Genomic DNA, 15,685 nt, shown 5'->3' on the forward strand with positions numbered 1-15,685 from the left:
TTCCTGATGCTGCTCAGAAGACCGTAGGTCTTCCATAGATCCTGAATCATATCTGATAATCTGGTGCAAATGTTATGGGTACTCTAGGGTTTCACTCCAGGTACCAGGTGTTGGTATGTGGCCAACTGGATGAAGGTCCTAGAAAGTACAGTCACTACTATCAAGAAAGCTGACTGATGGGCCAAATAAAAGCGCCTGCTTTAAGGTGAGCTGAGTAAATTTTTAGAGGCCACTGACAACATTGCTAGATCCTCACCAACCACAGTGGGACTTCACAGGCCAATGCATAAACACCTAAATTTGGATACCTTAATCTGTGAACTAAATCTCATTCCAAATTCCTACTTGAATATCTAATGCCACTTGAAATGCATGAGCTCATTTGTGGATCTGTCGCTGGGTATCTAAGACTCTATACCTTACCTGCTTTGTAACAATGAAAGAGTAAATATCAGAAAAAAATCCTTAGAAATAGGCTTCTGAAGCAACTTCATGTGCAGTACAGATAAGGCAGAGGAACCCCTTTTTGCTATATTCCTTTTTACAGAGTGCCCTGTTCTGCTCTTTTAGGACAGGCAACTTTCTCTCCTGGGGAAGTAGGTAGGTGTAAAGAGATTTTTACTACAGATATGCTCATTTCTAGCTCCCTGTCCTGATGATTGCAGAGCGTATGTCAATTGGTTCTCATTGGCTTTGTTAAAAAAAACAGGCTTCTTGGGTTTCTTCAAGATTCCCAAAGGAAGTTTTAGTTCATTTGCTCTGGGTATCATCCTACGGTGTCTGAATACTGGTGCTACTGGTTGGGTCTTGGAAGGGATTCAAAGGCAGCACTGTACAAGAAAACTTCACAGGTCTTGGCATGTTAGATAGTGGTGGGTAGTGGGGTTGCTTAATAAAGCAGTTCAGTTCAAAGTGAAGGTAGAGGGAGTGTAGGCTCATAGATCATAGCACACATGCTAGCCCAGAAATGCCAGGGTTTTTCAGTTGTCATTAAAACATGCAGGTACATGAATTATTGGTAGAACTAACCATCCTGTGATGCCTGAGCATGGAGCCAATAGAGGCAAAACACTTCCAATTTTTAACAAGTTTGAATGCTTTGGCAAATTGTTTAGCTTGGAAGTTACTGAAAGCCACATTCATTTAATTAGCCTTCCAGTGTACTGGCAACAGGTCTAGGAGTTTATCTGCACTCAGACCCCCTCCACGATAGGAGTTTTTCAGGTCCCACACATTGAATTTTGGAAGCAAGTTCAGGAATTATGAACATGAGGGATGGATGGTACTTGTCTAAGTCATGCAAGATGTGGGTGGGCTCTTTCTCAGCTAGCTTGCACAGCCACTTCTTGCCAGTATCCCTCACATCCCACCTGCCAGCCCAGGGCTGGGTTTTCAATAGGGCACGATAAGGTTTTTGACATAATATCTGGATGCCTCAGATTCAGAGTATCATTAAAGGAGTCTCAGTTTTTAGGGGATGAGATGTTCAGCAAAGGACAGACAGAGGCTCTGGGTGCCATATTCAGACCACCTTCTGTATGTGCCTATAAACCTCAGGACAAGAAACCAATGAGTGTTTCCATTACCCTGATCTCCACACCCTGAACCATAAGTACTGTGAAGTGCCTACAGTACCCAAATTAGGCATCCCAGTAGAAAGTTTGGAGATTATTAGGACTATATTCAAGTTCTGTGGCACTTGAAAATGAGGACCGTGATTAAAAGACCCGATTTGTTTTTCAGAGGGAAGCAGGGAGGACTTGACCTTTCTGCTGATGTTATAATCTCCTTTCTCTACTTTGGGATGTTCATGAGATAGATAGAAAACCTTTCTAATTTTTTGTACATGGTAAGAAACTCCCTCCAATGAAAAATAATTAATCTTTCATCATAGCTCATTTACATCTATCTCATTACCAGCCCAGGATTGCTGGTCTAAACAGAGACAATCTCAAAAAAACAGACAGGTAGACAGGGGGAATAGCAATATGGACTTCATTTTAGACATCAAAGCGGTTGTTAACTGAGCAGTTCTATTTATAATGTTGGTAGATTTTCAATGCACTTTCACAGAATGAGATAGACAATTAAAGAGTGGAGGTTTTATGTCGATGAGTAAGTAAACGTTTCATTTCTAAAATGATTTGTCTTAAATGAGTTGCTTTAGGTTCTGTTTATAGTCTTGGAGAGCTGGAGTACTGTCACACCTCGCTTGGTAACATCTACCCTCAGGGTCTCCAGGGAATAGCATCTGGCCATGTATCTTTTTCTCCAATAACTTGTTAGCACCCTTTGCTTCCCAAAGTGCTGCAGTGTTTTTTATGAGGTCCGCATTATAAAGAGCAACTTTAAGTCCCACATCTTTAAGCCCTCTTGGCCACAGGACACAATCCTGAATGCCAAGATTAAACACTTTATTTTAATTTTTTATTTAATGTTCACAGGACTTCACTGAATATTGAGGCGTGGGTTAGTGGAGTAACTCAGGGCTGGGGAAGTAAGAAGACTGGGCTTTCATGGTCCAGGTATTGCCAAAGTGGGAAGATGAAGGAGGCAGGACATGATGGGGAGAGAGAGGAGCTGCTCACAGTAAGGCAGCTGAGTGCAGTTCTGGAGAACAAGGTTTTGCCACAAGTTTTCCTATGTAGCACCTTTCCCACCTGGGAAAATGTAACTAGCCCCATCTGGGACTAATTAGTCACCTGGTGAAGGAAAACAGGAACTATAAACTGATTTAAGAGTCCTGCCCTCTCTTGCTGTAACATTCATCCAGCGATGACTTCAGACCTGCTATGGGAAAAGGGGAGAATGGGTTGCAAGAAACACTTTTGCCTTTGTTTGTCCTTGCTGGCCTCAAGGAATGGATCAGACCTGGGGCAGCATCCAGGCTGCCTTTTTCCTCCCTTTTCCTCCCTGATGCTCATTTCTGCCAATACAAGTATCCTGCACCTCTCATGCCACTCAGTCCCCCGAATGTCATAGGAGACATTTCCAGAGCACCAACTTCTATGATTCCTGAGGAAAAGATACTTTTATTTAAAGAGACCATTTCTATCGCTCAGAGTGGTGAAGATGAGTTTAATGACATGGCTCCCTAAATGCTCTGGATCAGAAAGCAAATAAAGAGAAAACAGAATTGCTCCTTAGTAAAATCCCACATTTTTCTTAAGGTAATCTGAGTCTGCAGAGACGGATTCCCTCCTTTTAGGTGTTTGACATCGCCACCATCATCTCAAAGTTTTTCTGTTCGAAATTGTAACACAGTATTGAGCTGTACGCTGGATATTTTAAGGACAGAAAGGAACTCAGGTCAGATGTATTGAGCCTTGCATGTTGAACACAAGACTCATAATATAGCTGAGAAGAATGGGTACTGAGGGGAAGAGCAGTGTGTTATGGCTAACAGTGACAAACAATAGATACCTTGGAAAAAAGCTGAGAATAATCATGTAGTGATACTTCCTCAAACACCCTCCCAGGTGTCAGCAATTTGCGTCTGACCCAGAGGGGCTGCCTTTGTATTTAGTAACCTTTGGGTTTTTTTATTTCTATGAATTTCTCTAGCTGTTCATTGGACCCAGGTAAGCTATCGGCAAAGGTATGTCACTCTCGCCTCTGGAGATTAACACTGCAGCTTCTGCCCTGCTGTGTATTTTCACCTGTCAGGTGCTTCTGGTAGGGCTGGTCTGGTATGCATGAAGCAACAGCCTTGGATATGAAGAATCACAGCAGTGGGAGAGGCTTTACTGCAGCTGGGGTATATCACCTGGCAGCACCCTACACTCAGAAGAGGTTTGCTTGAAAGTGTTTTCCCAATGACACCTTGGATGTTGGAGACCTGGCCTGTGGATGTCCCTCTGGAGACCAGCAGCACAGCACCAGTTATAGAGTTTCACATGGAGTTTATTTACCATTCCTGTTTGGGTGGATGATATGAAGCTCGATAGAGGCATGATTCTTGGGTGAAGGGTCTGCAGTAGGTGACAATGGACTCCTGTCCTCTCTCTTTCTCCTGCTGCTAACCCCAGCTGTGCCCACACAGCTTCCAGGGCTCGTGTAATGTGAACCAGACAACAATTTGGACTCTGCTTGAAAAAAGCAGTCTGTCCCACGCCTCTTCTCCTTCCAAAAGCAGCACCAAAGCAGGAATGAGGAGTGAGGGACCTGGATGCAGATAAGGGTGGGTGCTGCTCCCAAGAAAACATGTGTGGAATCACAAAGTTGTTTACTTAATGTCTTTATGAATTTGGAAGACACTCCCAAGACACTCCCTCCATGCAGCCCCACACCTCCCTCACCTCCTCATCTTCGCGCATGCCTAACAGGAGGTTGGCGTTGTCCCCCGAGATGCACAGACCTACGTGGGGTGATAATACCAAAGAAACATTTCCATCCCTCCGAGGCCTTTCTTATATGTACACCTCACTACACTGCAGCCAAGGTAGCTGAGAAACTCTGCCCAGGTCTAGAGGCATTCCCGCTCCTTCTCCCACCTGCCCACTGCCCCGTGCACCCCTTGTGCCCTCACTGGCTGAGTGCCTTGCTGAGAAAGGCAGGGGAGCAAGCTGAGGTGCCACCAGGAAGGCTCTGCACCGATCCTCCCTCTGGCAAACCCAAATGAAAGGCAAAGATGCTTCCTAAAACAGCCTCCGAGAAGAACGGGTTAACCCGGGAGGTAGTGAAAGCCACATGAGAACTACACAGGTGCAGCAACAGTTTTTATTTGGTAAATATCACCTCCACAGCCCAAGAGGAGGCTCATGAAAGGAGATGCCTCTTCTGCAACTAGGAAGAGTGTGGTTAGGAGCACTTGCCGAGCTAATAAAGGCTGTTGAAGCTTCAGCTTCCGTTGGTGGTTAACCCCGTGACATCGCTCTGCTCCTCTGAAAACAGCACCTGACTGATACACAGCTTAATTGTGTGTGATATAAACACGTTTTTATCACATTAGCCTGCCACCGAGTGCACAACCGAAAGGCACTGCTTACTCGAGCAGGGGGTAATTCGTACATAACAAGATGGGGTTGCGCGCTGCTGCATAATACAGTGCTCGGGTTGGCATGGGTAATCAGGTCTGCCCCTGCCCAGTGAGCAACTGCTGGAGCGGGTGCAGGGCAGAGAGCCGTGATGTGATAGGAAAATGATTGCCCTTGTGGTTAAAAACCAAAGCTCGCCGACCTATTTCCTAGCAAAAGTATTCATTTTTTGCTTTGGTGCTTTTCTCTGTCCCTCAAGGAGGGGCGCTTGGATCTAATGGCCGAGATGTGCAGCCGTCAGTCCGTCTGAGATGAAGGCTGGACTCTGGCTTTGGGGTAGGGACACGTCGGTCTGCAACACCCATGTTTTCTCCAGGCCAAGGCTCTACAGGGAAATGCAAGCTGCAGAGAAGGACGGAGCCCTGAGCCCCGAGCTGATTTCTGCATCAGGAGCTTTTTTACATCACCAGCCCAGAGCCCTTTTGCATCCACAGGACTGATTTTTGAGCAGCCAGAAATACACTAGCAAAAAGCTCCCCACACCTTGTGTCCCTGCTTTAAAGCTGCTTTACAAGCTCAAGGGCTAATTTTTTTCACTGCTTCCCTCAGGAGTAAATAATGTCAAAATTGGAGGAGGACATTACATGGACCGGTGCTCACCCTGCCCCATGGTAATGTACAAAATCACCATCTCATCCTCTCCTGAGCTGGGAATAGCTGTTCTCTCTCATCCACTGTGCAACCTCAAGTAGCCACATAAGGGGTTTGCCAGGTTCACTGTCCATAAATATATCTCTATTTTCTCCATCCCTAAGCACTATTGAACTGTATTTCAAATATAGATGAAGGAAGAGTCTGCAATGATACAATCAAGTTCCCACATAAAATCTGTATTCCAAGAGTTTCTCCCTCTGTAAATGCAGGCCTCTGTGAAGGTATTTTATTTAGGGTAAAATATGTATATTTTTTCCTTCAGAATTTTATTTGTCTGCAAAGCATCACACACACCCCCATGGCTCTGTAGGCACACTAAGATTTTAATATTGCTTTGGTTCATGTTTCACTCACTCCACATCAGCAAAGCGGTGTGTACAGAGTTGCAGCCCACTTCCAGGCTGGTAAACAGCTCCCTGGAGGTCCTCATTCATCTGGGCCAGCTCTGCTCTGCAGAGGTCCAACACAAAACGATGGGGTTTAAGACTGCCCCCATGGAAATCCAGCAGAAATTTTCTCTTTGCTTCACTAAGGCAGGATTGAGCCAAGGCTGTCATATGCTGCAGTGGATCCAGGGTGATCCTACTTGGCTTTCATCCCTCACACCTTCCCCACAGTGACCCCATCCATCAGCTGTGACAAACATCCTTTCCCCACCCCTTCTTCCCCTCTCCCCTATCCTCCTCTCCCAGCCAACCTCCTTTGCACAGCTGGGCTCGTCACAATGCTGATTTCTTCAGGCATTAATTTATGAATGGTACAGGCAGCACTTTGGAAATTTACCCCTTCATGCCAACTTCCTGCTATGTAGAACACCTGCATTTAACAGCAGAGAAAGAAAACAACCACCACAGTAAACCTGGAGTAAAACTGGTTTCAATTAGGAGCCTTAATTGCAGTGAAACTGAAAGGAAACAAAATGGGATCTTTGCTTATAGGAGCTCTCCTTCTTCTCTCCCCCCACTGTCCTTTTCATTCCCTCCAGCCTGGGTGAAACATCACATCTCTTCAATTCCCAGCCAGGCACTCAGTATCCTCACAAGTGCGGATAGTACCCAAATCTGTGCCATCTTTCTCATTTGCCCTCCCCATGGGATGAGGCAAAATCTCAGCCACAGACTCTCAAGGCTGCAATAGACCTTCAGCCCATTTGGGACAACTTCTTCTATATCCCAGGCTGGTGCTTCTCAACCAGTTACGCTCACAGCGGGTCCAGTAACTTGTTTTTAACAAAATGAAAGACCCAGAGACCTCAACTTTTCTCCTTTCTTTTCCTCACCAGTACTCCCCTGGGTTTGGCATGTCAGCCATCATATAGCAAACGTAGCTGACTTCCTGACTGAATGGAACTCAACACGAGGCTGAGACCTTCCACATGTGTTTTTCCCTCCCCCTGTTGCAAATATTCTCCATGCAAGAAGACCGAAAGGTGCAATTTCCCCATTTTAACCCAGATCCGCTCAAGGTGCAGTTATTTTCATATTTCAATCAACACGGTTCCGTGTCTCTTGGCAGAGGGAGCACGTTGCCATATGCAGCATCGCGTCCGCAGGTGTTACGGCTGCTGCCACACTAAGGAGGTGAGAGGAGATGGTTCGGATCTGTCACTCCTACATTTCATCATAAAAATGTTAATGCATCATTCCAGAAAGTCTCTGCAATCTTTTCAATTGCTTTTACTAGATGTCGTTTTGGACATTCTTGGCACCAGCATGGCCCATTTGTGTCTCGTTTCTGCCTCTGGAGAACTGGAGGTGGGTTATGTATGGTGCTTGCTCTCAGCTGCAAGGGTTTGCAGACTCCAGTTTCCCCCGTTATTAAACTCGAGACTCAAAAGCACCGTGTTGCTGCCCTGAGCTGACAGCACAGGACATTGGACTTCCCACTCTACCAGCAGGAGATCCTGGTGATGATGGCCATGGTGGCAGGGGGCTCTACAGCTCTTCTCCCTGGCTCTCTGCATACATGGGGTAAATGACTACTAGACCCAAGTGGCAATGGGACCTCCCACACATGGAAATGGTTGAGCTTCAAACCTCAGTGATGCCATCACTGTGGGTGACCCCAGGGTGCCTGGGTGTGTCTTTCTTAGCACCGTTTCTGTTGTTGTTGTACAATATGCAAAAACATATATACAGTAGCCTGATGTAAAAAAACCCTATGTGATTGCACTTATGGGTGTTGTTTTAAGGTTGTGTGGTTTGCTCAACAGTCAAGTTCCCTGTACTCTCCTTTTGGAAGGAACTGCTTCATGTTGTGCTTTGTCCTTAGTGGCCTGTTATGTCCTCTTTGCTGCTATTTATCAGCATGACCTGGTGAGACCAAAAGCGAAGACGGATATCTACCCCGATGAATATTTCCCTAGAATAAGCCAGGCTGTCATTGCTGGAGTGTATCTGTCCTCTTCCTTTCCTGATGTCAGTGCAGGGCCTGGTAGAAGAGCTCAAGTCCCATCCAGCAGAGATGAGTTTCAGCAAAATTTACGCATGTGAGGAAGGACTGTTGGCTTCCAGTAGGGTTGAGGAGAGAGCAAATAACATCCCGGGGTTCATGCAGACATTGAGGGGACTGAAGGACTCCTCCTGTCTCTGCCGACTGACTGCAGTACTGGGGATGGCCCTTTTGTAATTCAGGTGCCGCAGGTGGGTAGTTAGGACTAAGGGATGGAGCTGGGTTCCCTATCTAGCAAACACATCTTGGGTGGATTGCAAATCCCAACTGTGTTTCTTTATGCCTATACCATCACCAGCTAGAGAAAAGTGCTTTTTCCCTCCTGGGCCAGCAAACTTTGTTTTCAAGGAGGCAAAAGGAGACTTGTGCGAGGTAACCAGGACGAGAGTGCCACCTTTCTTACAGCAAAGTCACCTGTCAAAACCCTCCTGCTTGCGACGCAGCTGCCAAGACAGTGCAGACAGAGCTCGATGGAGCACTCGCTTGGGCAGAAAGGTTTATCTGCCAGTCTCCTGCAGTGCTGGGCTTGTGTGGTAAAACCGAAATCTTTCTCAGCGCAGCCGAAGGACGTAGCTGTGGTTGCTCTGCAGCAAAAGAAGGGATCGGTGCGTGTTTGAGCTGGGGGAGGTCCCGGTTTGTCTTGCACCATAGCTGACAGGCACAAGAGCTGCAGCTCCCATCCCTGCTGTGGCTGGGACGTGCTGAGCGCTGGTGGGCAGCAAACAGCGGCTGAGAGGCACATACCTTCCTGGCTGCTTTTTTTACTTCCAAAAAGGAACTCAACCGTGGTATCTGTAAGGGGGAACCAAGATCACCTATGCTGATTTTTTTTCATCAACTGTAGCTGTTCCGCTCTGAGGCGACTAGACAGAGTGAAATGTGGGCAGGATTAGGTTGTGCTAATGCACCAGTAGCTTTCCTGGCTGGGAAATTCTGCATTAGCCTTCTAAGAACATCCAAGAACTCCCATTGCCCTGGAAGTTAATGTCTGTGGGGAGGAGGACTTGGACTCACTGCTGCCAACCTGATCAATTTATCAGAAGACACCTGCGTCTTCAGATGCAGTGGTACCCAACAGGCAGGGTGTTGGTTTAGGACACTGGGACTGGGAACAAAGGCATATCCCCTCATCCTGCTGTGCTTTGGTTTTCCCAGTGAAACAATATCTATCCTCTTTACTCTGAAACTGCTGTTGTCACTTGGGGAATCTAAGGTCCTTCAGGAGTGATGGTTTGAAGCAGGCAGTAACTTCATCTCCTAGACAAACCTTTCTTGCTCTGTTGACTATATGGAGAGCCAAAAGAGACTAACTTTTCTATTTAAACTTGAGCTTTGCTTAGTGCTAGGCCCCTTACTATGGTTCTGGTAAAAAAGTTGGTATTATTGTAATAATTATATTATTATCACGTGCTCAACATGAGACTTCATTCTCTGTGTAAGGTAAATGGATATTCCTCCTGTTTGTTGTTATCATTATTTACTAATTATTCCTATAGCCAAAGGTGTTTATTGCTTGATGGAACTAAAAAAGGAAAAAGGGCTTAGGTTGAAACTGCCTCTCACTCATAATCACTTTCATCTGCTAAAAAGGAGGGAAAATAGCCAAGATTCTTTGCTCAAAGGTTTGTTTGTTTTTGATTTTGCTGTTGTTGATTACTCTGTAAAGTCTTGATGGCAAATATAAAATGCCCTCACCTACCCCCTGATAGCTGGAAATGAGTACAGTCTGGTCAGCTACTCTGAGCTGTTTCAGTAGCTGACCCTCTTCTTTGCAATGTATGAGCTGTTGCCAGACTTTAAGCATGTGCGTGGTAGTGCCAGAAACAGCGGGCTTCACCTGCGCTCAGAATGAGGTCCTCCCTTTCAAGGATTGTCTTAGAATGGGTTGCTATTTATTCCTAAATAATCAGAAAAATTGAGTCATATTGCTCATCTGCAATTCTCAAAAAGCTTTCTAAAAGCAGCAGAAAAGTTTAATTTCTACATGAAAACATGCTCAATTACACACCAGAGAAGCAGAAACCCAAATGATCTTTAAACCACTGCAAGATGTAAACACACACTCCCTTAAGAGGTGCCAAAGCACCTTTCAAGTGACCCTCAGTCTTTAGGGCTGAAAGCTTCCTAGGCCTCAGGGCATTTATATACAGACTTGCCCTGGTTTGAAATGTCTGTCACTTTAATTTTAAAGTAATAGTTAAATTAATAATTCAAGTAAGTTTTAAAGTGACATGTTATATTGCAGAACAAGCTTCAGTATTGCAGGCAGATGAGAACATGCTGTTGCGAGTATCATTTTTCTGTTTTTCCTTGTGTCAAACTTCATTCACTCATTTAAATCATAGGGCTCAGCAGATCCCAAAACAATTTACAGAGGAATTACAATAAATTACACTTATCCCCTTTTCATAGAGGAGGAAACTGAGGCAAAGAGAAATGAAGTAACTTGGAAAGTTTACACAGCAGGTCTGTGGCACAGGCAGGCAGGATTCAGCTCTTCGGGCTAGTCGAGGGTGTTGTAGAGTATTGTGCAATGCTACATGCAAAATGCATATTCACTCATTGTTATAGACTCAATCCTAAGAAAATAATGAAATACATTAATTTAAACTAATTGTACGCCTTACCTTTTACGCAATATGGAAGCTACTTTTGGACCTTCTCTTCACACCGTAATAAGAAAGATGTTGCAAAGATGTTACAAAGTAAGAAAACTCTGTGTTTTTTAAACTTTTTCTAGATCTTTGAGCAGCGTGACTTTAAAGTATTTACCCACAAGCGTGGGGCTGGAAGCGTGCTGTATTTTGTTTTGTCTGAGACCAAGATTTCATACAACCTGGGGACTCCCACTCCCTGAGAGATACCACGAGATTCATGCCACCATCAGGCTGCAGGACACAGAATACAGTTGCTTTCAGCACTGCCACTGATAAAACTTCTGATTTGGAAAACAAACCCAATTCTTCAGTCCTGGACCAAATAAATCCATTGAGTGTATAAGAAAAAACCCCAAAATGCTCATCTTCACGCTCTGTTTTTATGCCATCTCTGCCCTTTAAGGGTCTGAATTCTGCTCTAGCTTGCACAGATGTGTTTCACAGGGTAAAGATGTATTTAAAGGGAGATAATTTTTTTTGTGCCCTGGTGAATTTGGCCTCTAGGTAGCAAATTCTTCCCTCTGTTATTCCGCTACAAGCTCATGCACTTTCTGGGACAGGGAATGTCTTTTTGTTCAGTGCATGTAAAGGGCTGGGTGCATTGCGGTTCTGGGCCATGGTTTGGGGCTCCTAGGCACTACCACATGCTGCATAATTAATATTAGTAATGAATAATAATAATAATAATAACAATAATAATGGCTGAATACTAGCGAACCCCATAACCTTGCCCTTGGGTGCCTGAGTAGGAAACATGAGCCAAAGCAATTCAAGGGAGACACCAACAACAGAGTTACTTAGAGCAGTCCCGGCAGCTGGCTTTCCTAATAAGCATTATAAATGTGGCTGGGAGGGGGAGGCAGTGCACAGCAATTTCACATTGCTAGGCTCCACATACAGGGCAGTGTACCATCACCGATGGAGTCATTTCAGTCTCGACTGGAAAACCAGTGGGAATTACTGCTCTGGAACACTTTTCATTGAAGGGAGAACAGCCCCAGAAGCAACTTCTGTGAGTGGCACTGGGGTGTAAAATGAATTGCAAACAACTATTGCTTTTATGTCTTCTATACAAATGCTTGAGTGATGAGACTAGAACTATTATGGAAGGCTGCTTTGTGGTGCCAGCCAGTTGGCTATCACTGGGATGATTAGCAGCTCTACCCGTCACCTCTTTATTCTAACGAAAGAGATCCACTTTGATTCTGGCAGGTTCCTACTGACCCTTAATTTGTTGAAGGATACATCCTGAGGGGGTGCTGAGAACCTCCACCTTCCAGTGGTGACTGCACTTCTCTGAAGTAAGCATCCCCTTGAGAAATTATAACAAATGTATGATTGGAGTTTGCATTTCTTGCTCTAGTGTTACTATTGCTATTCTGACTTCATACCTTGGCCCCTTCTTGTGGTTTCAAAAGGCTGTTTTGTACCTGGAGAGGACGAACCCAGTCTTCACGTCACTCATTCAGCGTGGTGTTCACAGTGCAGAAAGACCTTTTGAGAGCACAACCTGTCCTTCCAGAGCAGAGCTCAGGACGTAACACCGGCAGCTTAGCACGTATTTAAGTCCTCTGGTAAATAAGAACAGACTGAAGCTTTGCACTCAGAAAGAAAAAAGGGTTTGGCCATTTCCCAACGGCAATGTTTCTCACGGTTTCCGTTTAGCCTGGCGTTTATTGCCTCTCCCAGGAAGACCCTTGAGCAGTGGCAGCAAAACAATTGTCGGAGTAAGCAAATATTGTATGGATAAAGGGCTTCAGCATGCCAAGCCAAATCCTGCCCACTTCCAGGCTACTGTAAACTCAAAGAAACTCTCTTGACTTTGGTGGCATTGCGGTGAATGCAAAGCCCAGCTCTGCAGGGCCCTTCCCAGTCATTCCTGGAAGGGTCAGCTTCTGCTCTGAAATCCACCACACCCCTGCTCTTGCCAGCAACCAATTCTTAGGTCACAGCCATTAACCTACTGCCAGTGCCTTTCAATTAGTATTTTTGCCCAGTCTCCTCCCCCCTGGAAGGCTTTTCCTGAACTTCACTCCTCTGATGTTTAGAAATCTTCGAATTTCCAGCCTTACAGCCAGTTTGTTCTTGTGCCAACATTGTCCTCTTGCTTAAATAGCTCATTTCCCTCCGTGGCGCTTGCCCACCTTCCCCTCCCTGCAAGGTATTTATAGAGAGCAATCATATCCCCCACTAGCCAGTGCATGCTCAGCACCTTCCAGTATAGGTCCCTGGCATCTGTGTTACAGACACGGCTTAAAGTGCTTCCTCTGTGTCTGAAAGCAAATAGAGTTCCCACCCTGTTCCAAACATGGTTCTTGCACACACTGGATCTGGTCCAAACGGCCTCAGGATTGCCTATATACTTAATTTAAATGGCAACAAAAATAAATCTCAACCCAAGCGGTCTCGTGGGACAGGCTCTTTGCAAAAAATGGAGATCCGTGTCCTTCTCCCAGTTCCCTCTGCATGAGAAAAAGTTGCTGAGACCGGATTCCCTTCTCGCCTCGCTGCTGCTCTCCCCCTGCCCTGCTCCTGGGCTCTCGCTGGGGACGGGAGCCCCTGCAGTGGTGCTGATAGGACTGGAGTTGTCTGGCTGCCAGGGTGAATCAGAACAGCTCCGTCTCTAACATCCCGCCGCCTGTTAATTAATGCATTAATGAATTGCCTTCTAATTCCTATAATCATCCTCAGTTTTGGGGGTGAACAGGCTTTCAAGGTTGCACATCTTGCCCAAGGCCACGCAAGAAGTTAGTGGAAAGAAACCCGGGTGCCCTGACTCCTGGGCTGGGCTGTGCTCACCAGGCAATAATGCTCCCTTCATGGCTGGGCCAAATTGCTCTCCTTTTAGTAAAACGACCTATGCACCATTTCCTTCGCTCCAGCAAGTGCGCACGGTGCGACGAAGCACCTTTTTTTCACCTTACGGCAAGACTAGAGAAAAGCGTGTAACAAACTGACATTTGAAGCTGCCTTCAGCAGTTCCTAATCTCTGCAAATGTTATACTCTTTGCGGTAAGGAGCTTGGGAAGCTCTCCCTGCCTCCTTTGTGAAGGCTGATACGTGGAACTGGCAGGGTATTGTTTTCATTTCTGAGTTGAGCTGGCCTTCTGTACGCAGATAAAACTTGCTTCAAAGTCAGTAAGAGTTTTGCTGAAGTGCATAAGCCCGATTTGTTTTTAATTTATTTGTTACTTCACTGACATAAACAAGTTCAAACTAGTGCTAATGCTATACACAGCCAGGACAGCTACTGCAGAGGGAATGGGGTTGTGATCTGGTTAGTGCATCACTGGGAGAAGTGTTCAGGTCTGATTATCAAATGCCTGATTTTCTATAATTGATAAGAAATAGACCTTTTTTAAAAAATCTGATTTGTTCACACCAATATGTTTTTATCTGCACATTTAAGTTAAAAATAACATCCCTGAACTGCATGTGTTAACATGAGTGGGATTCTCTATGGTATGTTTGATATTATCGTTATTATTTATTGTTGTTTTACTATCACTATTATTCAGAGTTCATCACAGAGGTAATATTTCAAGACAAATTAGGTGGAATTTATAGCGACCAAATTCATCCTAGAGCTACTCCATCATCTTTGAATTGACTCATCTTGAGATGGTTTCATGGACTTTGTATATAAAGTGACAATTACGTTCTTTTCAATTTCCTGTGTAGTTGTTATTCACCAGCGCAGCCTTTCTACTCACCAAACAAGAATCTAACTAACAAAAATATGCAGATAGTTTATTATATGGATTCATTCTTCCAACGCATTAATGTTTCCTGTGAGAGGTGGAGGACTTTCAATTTACACTGATGGTTATGACTTTTGGGTGGGAAATCTTCACCAGAAAAAGAATCCTTTTGGAAAGAACCTGTATAATTTAATACTTTTTTTTTCTTTGAAAACCAGAAAAAAATCTGGAGTGGCACCAGCATTGCTGAGGGGCTTGCCTGTTCTCTGCTTATGATTAAAATTGAAAGTGATCTCAATTTTATATTAAAGGTTATAAAATACAGAGAAGTTTGACCAGGTTCTACTCTGTATTGCAGAAGTGGGACTTCGAATGTCTTGTATTCACGGGAAAAACCAGAACCGTAAAGTCCCACCTCCCAAATGCAGAGATTTTAATTGCTTCAAGGTCTGCTCAACCTGCAGCCACTGGCCAGAAAAGCACCGGTCCGGGGCGATGGGCTGAAAAGTGCCATCCTCACTGCTCGTACTGTTTGCGTGAGAGAAGGCATAAGAGGGCTGGTGGGGATTTACGGAGAAGAGGCTGTGGAAGTCCTAAAGAAAGAGATCAGAGGAGGAGGCAGAAGGGAGGCTCCTGCCTGGTGGTATGAAGATTGCTGATTCAGGGCTGCAGCCCTTGCAGGAGTTAGTGTGCTCTGCGGTGCGAAGGGAGCCAAGCCACTTATGCAATATTAATATTAATAACTGCTTTGCACTTCTATAGTGCCTTTCATCCGAGGATTTCAAAGCGCTTTACAAACATTAATTAATTAAGGCCCATAACACCCTGTGAGGTAATGCAAGTAGATATTACAGCTCATGCAGAGGCCAGAATTGCCAGCATTACAGGTATAATCCTCTAGCAAGAGTTAACTTATTCTTGAGCAAGCTTTCTTACTTATAGGCATAAACAGGCTTCCCTTTAACACCGAGCGTGTCTTTTTTTTTTTTCTTCTTCCCCTTGATCCGTCAGTCTTCACACAAGCAAAACTCCCACTACGAGGCAGCCAAATGAGGTGAATGAGCAGTACTTCCATCTCCCAGCTCACTGCTTCCTCTTTGATCGTCTGATAAAATTGTAGGATATCGAGAGGCTGCAGAGTTGTGTCACATATTAGTGTCCTGCTTCTGTGGGGTTTCCCTGATCT

Source organism: Gavia stellata, chromosome 4, assembly GCF_030936135.1.
Source record: "Gavia stellata isolate bGavSte3 chromosome 4, bGavSte3.hap2, whole genome shotgun sequence".
NCBI lineage: Eukaryota > Metazoa > Chordata > Aves > Gaviiformes > Gaviidae > Gavia > Gavia stellata.